The 20,712-nt window shown below is 36.0% G+C and overlaps 1 protein-coding gene and 1 long non-coding RNA gene across 3 annotated transcripts in view; both read left to right on the top strand.

Annotated features, from left to right (window-relative positions):
• The window catches only part of prickle2b (prickle homolog 2b), a 211,650-nt gene that overhangs the window by 122,584 nt on the left and 68,354 nt on the right, over positions 1-20,712 (top strand). The window lies entirely within an intron of this gene.
• LOC147841766 (uncharacterized) lies at positions 1,972-4,399 on the top strand. The gene is made up of 2 exons (XR_015502620.1): positions 1,972-2,285; positions 2,398-4,399. It is a non-coding gene; the product is annotated as an uncharacterized LOC147841766 (long non-coding RNA).

The raw sequence follows: 20,712 nt of genomic DNA on the forward strand, positions 1-20,712 counted from the left end.
TGCTAGTTAGAGATTACTTTAATAATAAAAAAAGTAAAGAAAAAGCCATAACTCGAAAAAGGTTTCAGGCTGATCCTCCAACAAGAGCCAATGAATAGGGATTGTAAAGGAAATACAACGTATGGAGAGACTGACTTCTAACAAAAAATTTTATTAAAAAAAGTGCAACAAGTCCTGTCAAAAATGGACTGAGTATGTCATTGTAAACAATTTGTAATAATGTACTTTAAATGCATCATGACTTTGTAACCCATATGACAATCCAGCCTGATCTCACGAGAAAATGTAAGTATTTTACGTTTTGGCAATTTAGTGGCTAATTCGTATGAATTCGTACGAGTTCAGTCGTAAGAAAATGTACGATTTTAAAAAGGAGGCATGGCACCTAACCCCACCCCTAAACCCAACCGTCATTGGGGGATACGCAAATCGTACTAAAATGTACAAATTAGATCATACGAATTTGTACGAATTAGCCACTAAATGAAAAAGTTACGAATTGCCGTGAGATTGTGTTGGACAATCGCTTTTTTATTTGTTTTAATTTTTTTCCCCCTTCTGTCATTTTTTATCTTCTAAAAAAGGTAAAAAAATAAATAAACAAATAAAAGGAATGACAGTCTGTAAACCATCCCCCTCACTCTCCTTTTCTTCTCAGATGGGATGGCAGGCCAAATCAAAGTTTACCATTGGCCAACTTTGGGCCGTGGGCCCTAGTTTGGGCATCTCTAGTGTAGACCAAAAATACTGCTACCGCATGATGTTCACAACATTAACCAACTACCAAAATAAAGCAGTTCTCAGCCAATTAAGACCATAGGCTGGCATTATATAAATATAATATTACTGATCTAATTATCTATTAAATTAGGATCTATAACAGAGGTGAGTAGTAACGAATTACATTTCCTTCGTTGCATTTACTTGAGTAAAATTGTTGGGTAACATGTACGTTTTGAATATTTAAATATGTCTATTTTTATTCAAGTAAATTATAAGAAAAATCATTGCTCTTACTTTGCTACATTTGGCGGTGTTCCTCAGTCACTGTCAAATAATAATAAATATGATTCACATTACTTGTTTGCAAATATTGCGGGGCGCCACATTGGGGAGGTTGTGTCGCGAGAGGTTGCAGTGTCTCCCGCTTTCGATTAGAGCGTGCGCGCCTATGTTGTAAGTCATTCACACTATTAACCATTAAAAAATCTAACATTTAAACATTATTTTTAACATAAAAACACAAAAAAACATAAAAATGGTGTTATATATAATGAAAAGAACCTAGTAACTATTTACTTGAGTAATTTTTTCATCAAATACTTTTGTACTTTTACTTTTTTACTTTTATTTTTTACTTAAGTACTTGTACTTTTACTTGAGTATAGATTTTGGATACTCTACCCACCTCTGATCTATAATAATTATGATCTGTTAAACTGGTAAAAACTAGTAAAACTGGAATTGATTATGACTAATTTCAGCAATTGATAATAGATGCTTTCCTGTAGGAGTCAAATTGAAGTGCAGACTTTTTGCATTCACAACAGCCACATTATATAAAATCCAGTATTTAAAAAGGCATAATGGAGCACAATAGATTAATGGATTAAAAAAGCAATAGTCTCATTCCGTTCTTCATACTTTCATGTGCAACAAATGCAATATTCTTGTCCTATTTTTCTCATTTAGTCTTTATCTTAGTCTTTATATTTCTCTCTGGCCTTGGCATCTTTTGTGGCACTAGCAGCATGAGAGCACACTGTGGTCTGAAGATAAGTCCAGAGACTAGTCAGTGAATGAGGAGTCTAGCCGTATTTAAAGAAGAGTGATTATGAGCTGAATGCGCAGATAGGAAAAGGCATGTTGAGAGGTGGCGAGGATAAAGCTCTGAGTCTACCTTTATGCACACTGCAGGCTGTGAATGTGGCCATTGATTTCTTTTTTTTTTCTTTTTTTTCGGGTGCGTAGGTGCCTCCTAAACATCACACACTCACAATCTTTCCTCTCTCCTGCTGCTTGCTCTATTTCCTGCTCTCCCAGTCACAGCCAATCAAAACTCAGCATGCAGGACTCTAGGAGATCTGAGTTCGTCACCCAGACGGCACTCGAGTCATGGATCAGTGATTCATAATGGCCCTCTTTAATGCCCCATACGTGTATAAACACACTATATTAAAGCGTCGTTAAACAAAGGTTCATGAGTCTGGTTCATTTAAAGGGGCCACTTCAGAATTTTTTCTTTAATTCCCAGAAATAAAACAGGAGTTAAAAGTTGTCTTTTTGTGTGTGTGTGTGTGTGTGTGTATGAAATTGTATGTATGGAATTAAGTGTAGGTTATGTAAAACAATATAAATTACAAAATTGACTTTTACCTTGCAATACTTTGCTTCCAGTATCCTATTTTCTTTGTATTTTTAACTAAAAAATGTAGCACAGATTTTTCTTTATGCATGCTTTACTAAAAACATTTAAGTAAACAATACAGCAGCATTTGTTGTTAGAATATGATAACATGCTGACATAAATGAAATAATAAAGCACCTAACTAAACACAGAGACTTTAATACTTGATGCACAATACACAGTTATGATAACAATCAATGTTTTTTAGTAATGTGCCTTTTTGAGTAGAAAATTAACCCCAGATCAGAAGAATGATTGTAAGAGTTATTGTAAATATAGCAAAACATCGTAAGTAAAATAATTTCTACAAGATTGCATTGAGTACTAATATAGAACTTAAAATTAGTTTTTTGTTTTAAACATTTTTCCCCGTAGTATACTTCAAATAATGATTTTTATCAGTTTACATTAATTCTTTTAGCCTTTGTTACTTTTATGGTTCTGTTTTTCCCCCATTTTGTCAGAGGCATTGGCAATTAGATTTTTATGAAAATTTTTCCAAACTCCCTTTGACCCAAGGTATTGTCACTATATCTAGTGTGGTTTGCACTCCCCCATTCTTCAATAACAGCCTCATCGCTTCTGTTTTATTTTTATTACTTTAACAACTCACAACTCAGTAAAGATAACAGTTACTATGTAAAGTGTTTCCGAATGTTGAGTTTGTTTTGAAGGGGCAGAGTGAAAATGCTAAAATCCAAAACAACTTTTGATGCACAGTCGACAGATTTATTATATTTTTAAATCCATTTTCCTTTTTATTTTAATATTATCATGTTTATCGTACTTTATTTCTTTTATTAAATGGCAAATATACACTGTAAAAAAACAGTTAATCCAGTTTCAAACTAATTGTTTAGGTTAAATAAAGTTTGACTTAATATTTTAGATATTTGTGTAATGTAAGTTAAGATGACTCGTTTCTGGGTTTTTGCATACAAATTGATGTCATAGTTCCTCCACTCTATTCCACATCAATGTTGAACATTTTGTTTTCTTTTTTCATTGGCAATTTAGTACAAAGACAATAATAATTTGAATGTTTCTCAAATATAGCTGACCACCAATTGTTTATATATTTGTTAAAATTAGTGTCACATCTGTAATCATACAATCTAATAAAAGCTTTTTTCTCAGTTCAACATGTTCAGATTTAAAAAAAAAAATTATAATGAAAAACAATATGTTAAGACAAGACTTTCATGTTCTCTTCCAGTCCTCAACACTCACTGCACCTAGGAGTCTTACGCTTGATTTTTCACCATGAATCAATGTCTTCGTTTAATGCGACTAAATTTATACTTCAAAAAAAGGATTGCTCATCTTTTTCTTCTCTGTGACGTGAAGCATGACGTACTTGAGTGGGCAAGATAGAGGTGTTGCATAAAGGAACAAATTTGAATCACAGCGCCTTTCATTGTTTAGGTGTCAAGGATATCAAATTGCGGCATGTTGCGACACCCCCTTCCCCCATCCTGTAAGACAGAGGCAGGCGGCCAAATCAACCAGACTGATACTCAGCAGTCCCACCGCCTGCCTCCAACACCTCCTGGCCAGAGAGCTGCTATTCTGAGGAGCCGTCAGTCAAACACAAGTGCTTCTGTCCATCGCTGAGGAATGAGGAAAAGATAGACGGGGGAAATGCCAGAGAGAAAGACTGGCTGAGAAAGGAGGGTTGCGGAGAGTAAGAGGCAGAATGATGAAAGGAAATGACAGTGGACACCAAAAAAATACTTCGGTTTTTATTGAATACTGTTGCAACACAGCCTGCAAATGCACACTGGATGAAGAGTCATACTTGTACAGCGTTTTTTTATTTTTTATTTTCCTTCACAAACTGTAATTGTTAAGAATTGCTTTGGGCTTGTTTAGCACATGAGCACATACTTTGAGTCATCAGTGTCCTGGGACATCTTTTAATACTGTTTGCCTATTTCCAGCTTTTTTGAGAATTAAATATCAGCAAATTATTTAATAAATTAATAAAGAAGGATGGTTCTCTTTTTTTCTTTTACATTATATATTAATGTAATAGTGATTTTTAGAGCAAGAAAAAAATAAACATTTGGCACTGTTTTCACAAAAAACCTGAAGGTTAAAAGTAGCTCATAAATTGACAATGTTGGTCAGGGTGTCTGCGGGATCACAAGATTTAAGAAACCCTTGAGTACTTTTTTTTTTTTTGAGATTTTAACAGATTTGTGTGTGTTGAGCATCATTGAAGACAGTGTTAACACCTGTCAGCTTTAATTGTGGGGAAAACAGGATAATTTTGAGCTTTTGTCAGCTTCTGGGTTTAAAATCATTTTTGAAGTGGGATCAAAATCTGTGACTTAGCGCGAATCTGCCTGTCCAGTGATGTTGTGTTTGGTTTCTCGTTATTATTCATTGCTGAGTTTTCTTATCTTATATGAAGACCCTTCTTCTTAATTATTCACGACATTATGTGCTGTCCGAAGGAAGGCAGACCTGTCAAGCTGTGAGAGCCAATGACTGGGTGAGACCGCATCCATGGACTCTGCGCACGGCACATAGTATTTAGCTGTTATTGAAGGGTCGTATGTGGTTTTCCATGATCCACTGGAGGGGGGATTTGTTGCATGTTTTTCCCCGCGATACTGTCAGGGCCGATACAGCAAAATTGTTGGTTTTCAGCAAGCATTTTTGTTGGGAGAGATGTACGAGAATTGGAGAATGGCGGGCGTTGTCTTTTATCAGTTGAGTTTGTTACCATTCAGACACATTGCCTTTATGCGAACTGCTGTGTTTGCCTATGTTTAAAATCCTCCAGATTACCGGTAGGGCTAATGGTTGAAATAGACAGGGCAAGGTGTTTATATAAACACAAATATCTTTATAATAATATAACAAATTGTTGTTATGTGCATATGAAATTACGAATAACATGTGTAGCAGGGAATTGAATTGCTGTTTATTCCTTTGCATTTTAACTATGTAAACTCTAAAATCATGGGTCTCCCCACGGTTTGTGTCTCATTTTGTGAGCCATCTGACAGTAGTTCTCTCCCCTCTTTTTCCCCTGCTCTTCCGGCCACACTTACTCCTCCTCCTGCTCACAGAGCTCCACGCCCAACTTGAAGCATTAATGAGTTTCATGGCCCACTTAAAAAGTCTTAAATTCACTGAAATATTGTGTTGTAGGTCTTAAATAATTTATAACAGGTCTTAGTTTCACTACGCCCAAGTAAAGCTACTCAATCTGGCCAAAACTCAATCACCTATAATCCATCTCAAAACTTCTTTTAAATTTTTTTAAAAGTTTTTTTATTGCAAAGAGTTCACAACAGCTGTTAGACATTTTTACAGCAATTTCTCCAAATTAAATTTCCTAATCAGGGAAAATAAAACTAAAGCAACACACACTTTTACATGATCTTCCACTACTTACGGCCCAATAGAAGAAATCCTTAGTGTTTAGACATTTAGTTTATGTCTAAAATTTCATTGACAATGGTCTTAAAAGGGTCTTCTTAAATTAAATTTGAAAAAATCTGCTGAAAGCCTGTAGGTATTCTTCCTCTACAATTACTCTTTATCTGGTCAGAAATATGTTAGAGCACCTAAACCCACATCTAACCCTAAGCCTACCCACTTCTCATAAGCAGCAGGCAAATAAATGTAGATATGTGCATTTCTTGCAAAAACTGACCATAAAAAGCAGCACAAAAAGAGTAGTGTTGCATTCCAAGTCCTTAGAAGCCAAACAATGTCTTTATGCAACAAACAGAGGGATTTGTGAGGTTTTAATAGCTGAAAAAGATCTGGCTTTTGCTAGCGGATATCAAATTCAAACAGAAACTCTCAGACTAGCATGATGCAGTTGGCTATGAGACACAGAGGGGAGCAATAGCATTGGATGTGATCTGTCAAAAGACACACAGGGTGCAAATAGAATTTGACGACCAAAACTGACAAAAATGCGCTTTTTTCGGCTCTGGGATTTGAGTTGCAGATGGAGGCGCTGATGCCATCGACTCCTCTCAGAAATATGTCATTCTTCCTCAGAAGACTTGAAATATTTATATTTTCGGAATAAATTGCGACTGTACCTGCCTGTACCTGTGTTTTTTGCTGACAAATGGTTGAGATTAGGGCTAAGAGCTGGGTTAACTGCTAATAGTGTAATGGTAAAAAAAAATTGTTTTGATCGTCAGGACTGGGATTGTGTTTTTTACAAAAGATATCGCATACAATATACAAAAAATACAATAGGTTAAAAGTCATGTTGAGGAACATAAAAAATGCCTATTGAAATACATTAGTTAATGGCCATGTTGAGGAACACAAGAAGAAAAAAAGAGAACATTTGTGTCTGTGAACACAAATCAATAGATTAAAAAAGTCTTTTCGTTGATCCCAGTTTTAAGAGCAAAAAATAATAACTTGACTTCTAGTTGATCCGTTGAAAAAGTGGCAGAAGGTCAATTTTTTTCTGGTGAATCATCTGTTGAACTGCATCACAGTAATCACAAAACTGCAGAAGACCTATTGGAACTCGCATGGATCTGAGTCAAGTTTGGTGAAAATAAAATCATGGTTTGGGGTTACATTCAGTATGGAGGCATGTGAGAGATCTGCAGATTAGATGGCAACATCAACAGCCTGAGGTATTAAGACATTTGTGCTGCCCATTACATTACAAACCCCAAGAGAGGGCAAATTCTTCAGCAGGGTAGCACTCCTCATACTAAAGCCTCCACATCAAAGTTCCTGAAAGTAAAGAAGGTCAAGGTGCTCCAGGATTGGCCAGCCCAGTCACCAGACATGAACATTATTGAACTGGTGTAAGAAGGAGGAGGAGCCATTGAAAATGAAGTCAAAGAATCTTGATGAACTCTGGAAGACCTGCAAGAACGCTTTCTTTTCCATTCCAGATGCCTTTATCAATACGTTATTTAAGAAATTGCAGAATTGTATGGATGCAGTCGTCCAAACTCATGTGAGTCATCAAAATATTCATTCTTTTTCCACTGCACCATGACTTTATATTCTATACTGTACATTATTCCTGTTAAGTGACAAGACTTTTGTCTAAGTAAAGTCAGACCTTACTGTCCTTACTAAGAATCAAGGCATGATCATATTTTATTTGGAAAAAATAAGCATAATCTAGAGGCCTTTGCCATTCATTTAAGCTACTTCTGATCCTACATAAATGATCAAATAGAAGTCAAGTTATTATTTGTTGTTCCTAAAACTTAGATAGGCAACAAGACTTTTGTCAGGTAGTATATAACAAACTACATTTTACCTTTATTCCTCAAAGTGGAATACAAAGTGGACAAAGAGTGATAAACAATGATGACATGATGTTTCTCTCAGAATGATCATAGACATAAAATTAAGAAGTATTATTAGCAATACATCAAATAGCTTGAATGTCAAAACAACAAGCAGTTGGTTATTCTGTTTCATCTCACCCATTTCTTTTCTGACTGCGAATCAGCAACCAGCTTCAGTATTGAAATTTTGAGGACTAAACTAACTTGTTTAATACAATTGAGAGCACTTTTGCCAGAAGTATGAATATTGTATTTGCATTTAAAATAAAATATAATCTCTATCTCACTATAATGAAAGATGATGACAGTAAGAAAGACCAAGACGGAGAGTAAAAGGGACACCTTTCGTCTTTGATTTTTCAACCGCCTGTAGTTTCCTTTGCTCAAACCATTTAGTTGCCAGTCACTGGTTCACTGATCATCTTTGTTCTTCATTCTAGCTCCCCAAACTGCTGTGCTTAAAATACACACTCAGGCAAGAACACAACAAATTAACTACCAGTTGACATGAAGCTCTAATCTTCCTGCTTAAATTTCACAACGGCGGTTGTTAGAAGAGACTGCATGCTATTATATGTCCATTAGAGTCAATCTGAGCACAAACCAGTTCACTTTTTAGTATACTGTTTTTTGTCGTGCAATTAGTCTTCAAAGTGGAGCCGCATGTGTCACCAAACAAGGGCTTCTGGAAAGGCTTGGTCGCCTGCATTGCGGATTCATGAACCATGAGGAGCTCTTTTTGGGGTTTAGTAGCCTGAATCTGAGCTGTTTGACTTAATTGAATGGTGTCATGCTAAGCTGAGTTATGGGATTAACTGGGTTAATGTGCTTTTACTGTAGTCTCTTATTGGCCCATAGTCCTTGATGTTTAAAAAGGGACAAAATGCCAGGGGTTTTGAGGGACTACGTTGGGAAGGAATGTGACTATTCTTGTTGCCCTTTTGATCTTTTTTTTTATATATATATATATAGTTTTTAGTGACCTTGATGATCCACCATACATCTTCAATAGTTTGTTCTTAATGTACAGTTGCAAAATATAATTGTAAGCAGTGCTGTTTTTGCTTCGCCATGCACAACTGATGAAAATTTTTAGAGCTGATACTTTTTTAATGATAAATTGTTTTGTTTTGTTTTTGTTTTTGCTATAAAAATGTAAATAGATATGTATTTAGCCCAAATTGTTTAGTTGCACTTATTTTTTGTGTAAAATATGCATGATACCAAATTATTGTGCAGAAATGCAGTCATTTACTTAAAAAAATATAAATAAACTAGTTTATTACAACAGAATAGATTTTATATACACATATGAGTAACAATTTACTACATCGATTTAATCTTTTTAAATCAAATTTAACATAGCAGATTTTATTTTTAAAATGCACTTTGAAAAGGGATTCAAAAAGTGAGTAAACTCTTAACTTGGAACTGTTAAATTGACTTGACTTGAATTGTTTGTTTTCATAATAATTTAAAGACAGCTGGTTTACTCACTTTTTAAGTAAAGTCAACGAATCCCTTTAAAAGCAATGCATTTGCTCACTTTATAAATAATAATAATAATAATAATACATTTGTTTTTATCTAGTTCCTTTAAATCCTGATTTTCAAACACTTTACACTTAAAAGATTAAATTAAATTTAAAGTAACAATAAGTAGAACCATGTCAAAACATTACAAATACTAAAACTGTCACAAACACCAGCAATCTAACTCTAATAGATTGCTGGAGAACATTCATTATCACTCGTACTACTATCCTGCCACCAAATGAACTACAAATCTCACCATACCTGTACTTACATACCAGTTGCAGTTCACCCTGCAATTACACACACACACACTGATGGCCAGTTTCCACTGAGTGGTACAGTACGGTACGCTATGGGTTGGCACGGGTCACCTTTATCAGGCCTGCGTTTCCACTGCTGAAAGGGTACACAATGGTACCTTTTTGGTAGGCATGGTGTATGACAGAATGTTTCAGTTCAATTCTCGCTCGAGAAAATGTCAAAAGCACTTTGAAGCTGTACGGGTCATTCACATATCATACGAGAAGCACTTCTCACAAAACAGATGATTTATACACATAAACCTTGTGTATAAATGTTCATGACTAACCTTTCCATGAAGATGATTTGATTATAACTGCAGATCAATAATAAAATTAGCCTAATGTCTGCATTTATAAATTACAATTAACTTTATAAATGCAACATACATGAACACATACAGTCGATATTTTACCATTTACAAAAAAACTACACACAGCATATATTTAGTCCTTTGGTTTCAAAAACAACAGGCAACATATAGCCCAGTCAGTGCAAACCTCTCATGTTTGCAAAGGGTACCCAAAAAGTGGTATGGTACGGTTTGCTTTTTGGTACTTTTTGACTGTGGAAACGTCCATAAAAGCATTCCGTACTGTACCACTCAGTGAAAATGGACCAATACACAGCTGGGAGCTGATCAAAGACTGATTACACAGACTATATACACTGCTCACATTCACACACACTTTACAGAGTCTTGTTTTGCCCAGCGAACAATACAGTGTTTTCATGTTTGTCTTGTCGTGTTTTGATTTTTGTCTGTTTCCGTTTTGATTGTTTGCCACCTAGACTGACCATTTGCCTGTTTTTTGACTACTTTTTTTGGATTCTCTTTATGCTACGGTTGCCCCTGTTATTGACCATTGCCTGCAAGACATCCGTTTAAATAATGCACAGTTACAGTTAAATGAATAAATGTAAAGTTACAGAAACACAGTAAAAACTAACATCTCATAGATATAGGTGAGTTTAAAGATGTGCTTTTTCAAGGACGATTTAAAAGCCTCAAAAGATTTTGCATCAATAAAGTCAACTAATCCTTGTTCTTTTTATTTTAAACTATCCTTTTTATATTAAAAAAGTAGCAATTAAAATAATTTGAATGAACTCCAAACACCAACTTTCACATTCAGTAAGCGAGTGATTCATTAGAACCATTCAGATCAACACTTTTGATTTAGGAAAAAGAACTATGTGTTTGCAAATCACACAAGACAGAATGCAGTGCAAACGTTCAAGGAGCGCTTGCAGTCATGAAGATTCCAGTATTTTTTAAAAATAGTCCTCAACCCTGTTGCTGACACACACCCACAAATACATGCACATGTCTTGGCAGACCATTTGGTAGAGTTTTTGCCTATGGAAACTTTTGAAGGCTGCTCCAGACTGAACATGCATGGTTAAACCAAGGCCTCTTGCGGTTGTAATCACTTAGCATGGAGCCGTCTGTGATTATTGATGACACACACTAATTGGGATCATAGATCATCTCCCAGACACTGACAAGACCACTAAAGTCAAACTCTAGGCAGCCAAAGGTCGTGTGTTAATGCCAAGTGTCATATGTCATGTGTCAAGTTAAAGTGAGCCAAGCCCAAAGGCATGTCTGATATTTGCTGTGTTTGTGCATATGCGGGGCTGATTTATCATATATGCATATAAACTATCACGCTGTTCTGGAAAATACTTGTTTGCTTCTAAAATATGTGGGGATCAGCTCTCTGAGATGCAATCTTTTCTTTCTCGTGGATACTTTGTCAGTATGAATGTTGGTTGAAAAATGGTATGTTTGCAGTATGGGAAAGTTCATAGCCACTGGCAAATCTGGCATCTGATACTGCTGAAACTGGTGAACTGAGAGAAGATGAGTAGAAAAGACAAGCTTTATATTTACAGAGGCAATTTGATGCTGTTTTAAAAGGACATTGTTTTGTTTATTTGTTGTAGTTTAATAGAAATAGTCCACCCAAAAATGACCTCATCATTTAATCTCCCTCATGTGGTTTTACATCTCCCTCGTTTTGTGTTCAACACAAGTAAGAAACTCAAATAGATTTTAAATAAGTTAAGGTAGTGAGTAAATGATGACATGTCTTTCACTTTTGGGTGAACTCTCCATTTAAGATGTTTTAATTTATCAAAAAAAATTATACTTTTTTTTAATCACATGCATTGTATGATATTTTGGCAAAACTAGAGTAGTTTTAGACAGATTTTGGCCATATTACAGTTTCATATTATTTTGCTGAATAAAATAGATATTTAAAATGGAATGTTTTTGTAAAAAGGAGTTTAAGTTCATCTGCGCATCCTAATGCTCTAAATAGCAATAAAATATTTAAAATTCACTGTATGTGCCATCTGGATATCACAAAAAAGCCTAGTTTGTCCTAATTTAAAAGATTTCCCTAAATATTTAGTCTTTGTATTTGTTTTCTTTCTCAAATCTATTGTGGTAGATCAAGTTAAATTCCCAAACAAGAAGGGGATTTTGTCTTAGGTTGAATGATTTAGTCTAGTGTGCGTTTCTCCAGAACTACTTTTTGATCCAGCAGGCTCAGTACGTCAGATTGACGTTGTAGCCCAATGTCGTGGAACATTGCATTTTGTTTGGAAATGAAAATCTGGTTGACGTCAGAACCCAACGTCAGGCTGACGTCATTAGTTACGTTTCCATCCACCTATTTTTATGCGCATAAAACAATCGGTTAATAGAAACTCCAAGATGTGTATGAAAAAAAACTATTTAATATATATAAAAAGTACTACGATGGAAACACTTTTACCGAACAAATTCCAGTATGCGCATTAAAAAAGGTTTTTTTTAATGAGATTTAATGAGAGAGGTAAGAGATTTTATTATAAGAGGTCATGTGATGATGAAAATGTGTGTGAATTGACAAATCAGCAGGCTGAACACTGTAAAACATCTGAAATGTTATTTTAGCCATTCTAAAATGCCTAAACCCTTGCAGTATTAGCGTCATTATATTATTAATGACCTCCAGAATCAAGAGCGCCTGTGCTCTGCGTCTCATGCCTTCAAACGCCATCACGCATTCACTGCATGTCAGGATTACGCTCTAAGGCGCAGGTCATTTATTAAATGAAGAAAAGGTTCATGCAGCTTCTCCTACCGCACCTAATTTCGTTTTTACTGTTGATAGTTGGCGCCAGTTAAATTATGGTTATGGAAACGCTGCTTTATTCGCACATCTTTTATGCAATAATCCAGTTTAGTGCATAATGTTAATTCACATTTTTGGATGGAAACATAGCTAATGTCCAACCTAAAATCAACCAAATATTAACGTCTAATAATGTTAAAGCTTGACATTGTGTCAACATTACTAAAATTATGTCTGTCAGACGTTAGATTTTAGTTTCCATACCCGATGAATAATTGTCAGTATTTGACATGTATATGACATTGGTTTAAGATGTTGGCTTGACATTTTATTTTTCAATTTCCAAATCAACACAAAATCAACAAAATATCAACTTAATTTCACTTTGTTATTGGACACCAAAATAACATTGTCCTTAGATGCTGGAAACCTAAATCAAACCTATTGACATCTTAAGACGTTGTGTGTCTGCTTGGGAGTTGAAATGTGAAGAGGTTTTTGCCAAACAGATGTTTACTGTTTTATTGGCATGGCTTTAGACAAAGTGCTTACTGTGCTCAATGGTTAGTAATGGCAGTCTGTTCAGATGCTGGGTGTTATAAGTGGAAATGTCTGTGATAGTTCATGAGACCCTGAAAAATCGTTTTATGGGCAAAATGTTATCACATTTGTTGTGCCTTTAAAATGATTATTTGAAGGTAGGTTTGAAATAAATTATCCTTTAGGAGAATGATTGTTATTTTAAACTCTTGAGACATTTGTGTTGATGTGCTGTACTTGTTGTACATTGATCTATTATTGTGCAGACATTTCCATATTCCAAAACATGGAGCAAAACGAAACATGATTGGATAGTTTTGCTGTCAGTCATGTCTTCTCATGCAGATTTACACTATTATTAGAGGCAAATGTTCACAGACCTTTAGTCTGAAGGTCCTGCTGTTAGAGACTAAGGGGCTATTTAAACATCTTTTCACCCCAAAACCGTAAACTTTTTATGAGTTTTTCTTGGTCATGTACACAACAGTGGCTTCTTGGCAACTGGAAATGCAAACGTTTCTGAAAAAGTGGAAGTTTTTTGAAAATGCTGCTGTTGCCATGTCTATTCAATTATTTGTATAGCTCTTTTTACAAAAAAAATTTGTTTCAAAGCAGCTTTAAAAAGGTGCACATTATTGCATTGCTATCAGATTAAGTTACTATATACAGACATGGTTAACCATCAATTTTATTACACATAGGTGATGTGTTTGTGTATATGTTTAATAGCATTGTATTATGCGTAGAGTTGAAGGCAGAATTATTAGCCCCCTTTTGAATTTTTTTTTTCTTTTTAAAATTTTTCCTAAATGATGTTTAACAGAGCAAGGAAATGTTCACAGTATGTCTAATAATACTTTGTTCTCTAGAGAAAGTCTTATTTGTTTTATTTTGGCTAGAATAAAAGCAGTTTTACATTTTTTCAAAAAACATTTTAAGGACAAAATTATTAGCCCCTATAAGCTATATATTTTTTTGATAGTCTACAGAACAAACCATCATTATACAATAACTTGCCTAATTACCCTAACCTGCCTAGTTACCCTAATTAACCTAGTTAAGCCTTTAAATGTCACTTTAAGCTGTATAGAAGTGTCTTGAAAAATATCTATTAAAATATTATTTACTGTCATCATGACAAAGATAAAATAAATCAGTTATTAGAAATGAGTTATTAAAACTTTTATGTTTAGAAAAAATCTTATCTCCATTAAACAGAAATTAGGGAAAAATAAACAGGGAGGTTAATAATTCTGACTTCAACTGTACATGTTTCCTTAACTGCATGCAGGTTATAAGAAAAGGAAAACATTACACATCTTATTTGGCCTCTGTAATAAGGGAAAATTTGTGGTCTGAATATTGTCCTGTATTAGTTTTTAATAATAAAAAGGAGCTTAAAGGTCACTGACTTACATGAAGCCAAGAGGATCTTTGTGTAATTGATGATTCAGTGAATTGAATGTGGTGAGTCAGGCGGCCTTGCTGCTTGTGAGAGTTTGAAAAATGTCATTTATCTCTGAATACTTCAGCAAGATTAGAGAGGCTCTGACTCAGTAAGTATAAAGGCTTGATGACTCTTCAGGAAATATGGAGCCTGTAAGTGAATAATGAGAAATTGAATGATAAATTAAGTCCTTTAAAAAATTCTGCATGAGTCAAGATGAACAAATAGGAGTGCATGGAAGTTCACCTGTGTACAACCCAGAAAAGTATTTCTGGATATACGTATATAATAAGCAGGTGATGAGAAGCTATAATGTTATAGTTAGGGCAGGGCGGTTATTCAAAAAAATAATCGAAATTCAGAACCTATAATCGATCTAATTTTTCCCAGCTCAATTTTTTTTGACTACGTTTCCTACTGCGTGTGAAATTACATGACTCCGCTCTATTTGATACTTTTTAAACTTTTTTTATACTATTATTTACAGGATTAAATAATACAAGAGTTATTTTATTTAGAAGAGATATTGCTTATTTGCTACATTGCACAATGTTGAAAAACATTGAAGATAATTTATTTTGTTTCCAATAGTGGAAGATAATTACTGTTATAATTTTTTAAGCATTTTATTTTTTTGTTTAAGGCAAGGTGTGTTTTAGGGTGTTTTCACACTTGCCTTATTTAGTTCGATTAATTCGCACTAGAGTTCGTTTTCCCTCTTGGGGGATTCGTTTGGGCAGGTGTGAATGTTGCAATCGCACCCGAGTGCGCACCAAAAGCGGACTAAAAAAAAGCATACTGAGACTTCTTTAAAGAGGTGGTCTCAGTATGCTTTCAAACGAACCCTGGAGTGGTTCGTTTGAGGTGAGAACATAATCCAAACTAAAACAGACCCAAGTGCAAACGTATTGCGCCTTTTTGGACTAATCCATCTGCTTTAGTCCGATAGACTGTCACATCTTATGGGGTGTGGAGGAAAATGATTTGTTGACAGCACTTCTTATTAAAATTTAAACAGGTAATATTCCCGGAAGATGACCATGTTGCAGTTGAGCAAAATTAATTCACGTCTCCTCCTAAAGTTATTTGCGATGCACCTTCGCCGTATGCAATGCATAAAATCATTGTTTTCCAGCCGCAGCTAGCTTCATTCTCAAAATGTATGGTTTGTCTGAAGTGATGTGTACAAACTATATAGTGCACTATGACCAGGGATACAATCAGTCTGCGCAGTTGTCCCTCTATAGTTAAAAGGGACATTTTGTGTCTGCCAGTTTGTTTACTTGTGGGAGTTCCATTGGCATTTTCCCGCCCATTAATTCTGACCCTACAAAAAGTAGTTTAGGAAATACATTGAATAACATCTGGCCAATGAGTGATGTGGATTTTGTCATATGACTGTATTTTGGTTCTTTTCAACTGGTTCGGACCAAAGCAATCAGTGTGGTGTATAAAAGGAGCCAAAATAAGTTGCCCTTGGTCCAGACCAAATGAACCGACCACAGATGTGAAAGCATCCTTAATTTTAGTTCTTCAACAGGTAGTATTGTTTGTTGTCCTTCAATTATTTTAAAATCAAATAACCTTCCCTTCATTCAGAAATCTCTTAAGCCACACCCCACACATTAGCACCGCAAGCGTTAGCAGAGCGTGAGCAGCATGTGTATTTTTCGGTGTCCATGTTAACAGATAAAAGCTTCCATACTGTGCTCAGAAGCGGCGTGAGTGTCGCTGAAGCAGCAGTGCCGTGATAGTTTTGGCGTTGGGTTAAAATAACCAAGGAACAGGTGAGCAACAACATCTGGTGAGATGCAATTTTGAAGCAATAGCTCATTGATCTTATATTAGTATGTTAATTACATTATTTAATCAATACTGATCCAGAGTCGGCCTGAATCTTGTATACAGCTTTGTATGTATGCCCATAAGAAACAAGAGTCAGAAAAAAGAGAAGATGACACATGGATGCTGTTAGAAATGATTAAGATGGAGAACAAAAGTCAGCAGGTTGGAGAAAGAAAAAGAGGAGCGTATATAAAACGAATGAGGAAATAAAGAAGGTGCAGCTTCAGTCCCTATGATGATGAATGAGTCTATAATGAAGTATCCCTCCCCCCTCTCTCGTTTTTTCCCTTCATCTCACCCTCTTTCTTTCTTACCGGCTGTCCAAAACCGCAGCCTTGGCAGCTAACACCCCACTCCATCACGTCACGCCATGCGGGATCAGCGGACCTCATCTATACACACTCGTTTTAAAAGCTCCGCAGCACAAAATGGCAAACGGACCCCCAGGGATGACTTTCTATAAGTCACGCTTAAGTGTGACAAGACTGAACTTTACAGCGTGTTCCTGATATGATAACATGAATGGATGTCAGATGAAATGGATCATGCGTGAATAAGTGTTTGTCAAACTGTGACAGCATCGTAGCAGTGATAGCCGATCAAAACTTTAGCACTGAATGTTGAGAACAAAGTGAAGGAGAGAAAAGCACAACACAGGCTCACTGGAAATACCTGCTTCAGCCTACATTTTTTTTAAAACAGCAAAACCCCTCTGAAACACACACTTGACTGCAGTTTCTAGGTGAAATAAACACTATGGAGTAGTATGATGCCAACAATTTTGTTCCTTTTCACACTAATGATATTTACAGAAACATATTATTGAGAAATAAAGGATTGGATTATTTTATGCTGTGTTTTACACAAAATTTGTAATCAAATGCAATTATCTACAGTACCTCTATATGAACTTCTCTGCTGTGGTGAGTTTTACTCAGTAGCTCACTTTGTAATTTAACTCGACACGCCTGGGTTTGAGTTTGGTGAAGCACAGTTCCACAAAAGAGATAAAAGCAATGTAAAATCAAACTTTGTGCACTTTTCTCATGGTTGGGTTTAGGGAGTTTAGCTCCATGGTTTGCTGGTCTATAGGTGAACTGTATGAGTTCCACCTTCTCATTGACATGTACCGTATAAGAAGCAAATTATATTTGTAATGCAACCTTCAAAACATAGGGCCTACTGTACATCAAGTAAGGATTGGCTAAAATGTAGACAGCTCCCTTTAGTGAATTTGTCATCTGAAATGTGTATTGAAACATACCCAGTATTTTCATTCATTTGTATATTTATTTTACGTAAGATTAGTTTCTAATTTATCAGCAGTCACCACAGCGGAATGAACCGCCAACAGCATATGTTTTACACAGCACATGGTTTGGATGCCCTTCCAGCTGCAACCCAATAATGGAAAAACACCCATACGCTCTCGCAAATACAGACACACTTATACACTACGGGCAATTTGGTTTACCCAATTTACCTATAGCACGTCTTTGGACTGTGGGGGGAAAACAGAGCACCCGGAGGAAACCCACATGAACATGGGAAGAACATGCAAACTCCACACAGAAATTCCAACTGACCCAGCCGGGACTCAAACCAGCCACCCAGTATTATACTTTATGCAAAAATGTTGGCTGATGAATGTATTTCCAATTGAAACATTTTCCTGCTATGGATGTCAATGGGTCCCAGACCAGCATTTTTCGAGGTATCTTCTAACAGAAGAAAGTAATTCGAATAGGTTTTGAACAAGTGAAGGGTGAGTAAATGAGGGCAGAATTATCATTTTGGGCATTTTTATGCATTTAAATTACCATTGGTCCATACGTGTTCTTAATCTGATGCATCATATTCATGTTTAATAATGTAAAGCTGTTTACAGTAGTAAAAAGTATTATAAGTAAACACAACGTGACAAGTTAAGGCCTACTCATACTATGCTATCCGTACCGTGCCCAAGCCCATTGCCTGGATCGTTTTAGAAGTGTAAGTGCTCTTAAACGGGCTCAGGCAAGGTTCATTTGGCCAGCCCTGGGCCAGTTGGAAGAGGTGTGCCAGAGCGTGGTTCACTTTAGCTCAGTCCGAGCAGCTGAGCCCGAATCTGAAGATGAGATGTGACTGTTTCATATGAATTTTTTAATTATTCTTACTGTTCAATGAACACAAACTGTCATAGATTATTAAACACACAAACCCCTCAATGCATGATAGCTGCACCTTTAGCAAACCTCCTAATTCCTGCAGCATGAGGACTTTATGGTTGTTTATGAGCGTCAAAAGAGGCTGATCTGTTTGGCGAAATCAAAAATGACTAAAACGATATAATCAAAGAAATGTCCACTGTGCTGAGGGAGAGCGCTTATTGAACAGCGCATCATCGATGACGTAAGCATGCCCAGGCCTGAATGTAATGTGAGTGCAGGCTGATGGGAGAGGGGAAAGGGTGCTTAAGCCTGGTTTCAGGAAACTGTACAAAGTGTGAGTATGCGCTTACTTTGTACAACACACAGTCCATGTTTCTTAGCAGCTCCCCAAACATTTCCTCCTTTTCTATGTGTCCTTTTGCTTTAAATCATTGCTCAGCACACAGACCATTTGAATGACAGATTATTTAACATATTGATTAATCAAAGGGAAAGAGCAAATGAGATTTAGCAATACTAGTTTAGTGCCTAGTTACTTTTCACCCACTGTGTATTATTACAATTTATTACTTTTTTTGTATTTCCATATATATTAATGCACCATTTGTTCCCGTGGTGGCAAAGCTGATTAATTACAGCCACACAACCCTGCTTGCCACTTAAAATATTGGCATTTGACTCCTGAACACAATGATGAGGACAGAAAAGCTTCCCAAATGAAGTGTGTTCTCACTTTGTAATGAATCCAACATTGCAGTTTGTGAACCTCTGGAACTTTCCAAATGTCCCATTGTGTGTATTAGGGTGTATGTGTGTGTGTGTGTGTGTGTGTGTAAGAGGATCCAACTGCTGGGCATGCTTGAGATACCTCTGCGTGTTTTGCCAGACAACAGGCGAGATCTCCACAACAGTGTGTTGAGCGACAGAACGGGACTTTTCCACCACTCTGCTGTGTGTGATGTCTTCACAGTCCTGTCACAATTGTCCAGAGGAATGAGAAAAATTATAGGTTTGTGCGTGTGTGTGTGTGTGTGCGCGCGTGCAGAAAGCAGCATGTTTCCGAGTAATGCTAGCAGCCTCAGAGATTCCTTGGAAAGAAAATGAAAAACACAACAAGGGGGAAGAAGACAAAGGCAAGCAAGATATTGAGAGAAACAGAGAGAGATAAAGAGAGAGAGAGAGTAAAGACTAGAATTGAGAATGAAGAAAGCCTTCTATTTTGGTAACATCTTTTTAGCATCACATTGAGTGGACATGGACACCAATAATCTGATTTTAAAGGGTCAAAAAACACCAAAACACATTTTTGAGATGTTGACAGTCATATATATACATATATATATATATATATATATATATATATATATATATATATATATATATATATATATATATATATATATATATATATATATATATATATATATACACGGTGGGAAGAAACCCGCATGTATCGTTGGGAATTACGCTGTGTGCCTGGTTGTATATCTTATCAGCGAAGAGAAAGTGGCACAAATTTATAATTTCACCACCCTCCCAGTGACCCAAAGTTCCTTTCTGAATGAATGGTGAATATAAAAAGAGATATTAGAGCTCATTTTCAGCTAAGGTAATGAAAATGGCACTAGTTAGCTAATGTTTTCTTTCCCAAACACATTTTAGATGCCATTTATCAAACTCAAGTTAATGAACTGATTCTGAATCAGATACTGAATTAAAAGAAAAACCGTCAATACCGTTAATACCGCTAACATTTAAAGCACTGTTAATGGCTTTCTGTAAACAACGCTGATTTGCCATTGTGTTCACTTGCTCAACAGAAATGTCTGTGATTGGCCGAGAAGGTCATCAGTTCACCCTCCGCTGTTTACCGAGTACAAACACAGACGAGCCATCTGCTTGATGACTCAACTGATCTTCACGGCTGCTTCGCGCTCCAGTGTCCATGTATCTGTGTTTGCACTGGGTGAAGAGCGGTAAGCTGATGAGCACTGGTGAATACTATGGTAAATCAGCGATGTTTATGAACGCGCTCAGCGGCGCTTGAATGTTA

The sequence above is a fragment of the Danio rerio genome, chromosome 11, assembly GCF_052040795.2.
Source record: "Danio rerio strain M-AB ecotype USA chromosome 11, GRCz13ab, whole genome shotgun sequence".
NCBI lineage: Eukaryota > Metazoa > Chordata > Actinopteri > Cypriniformes > Danionidae > Danio > Danio rerio.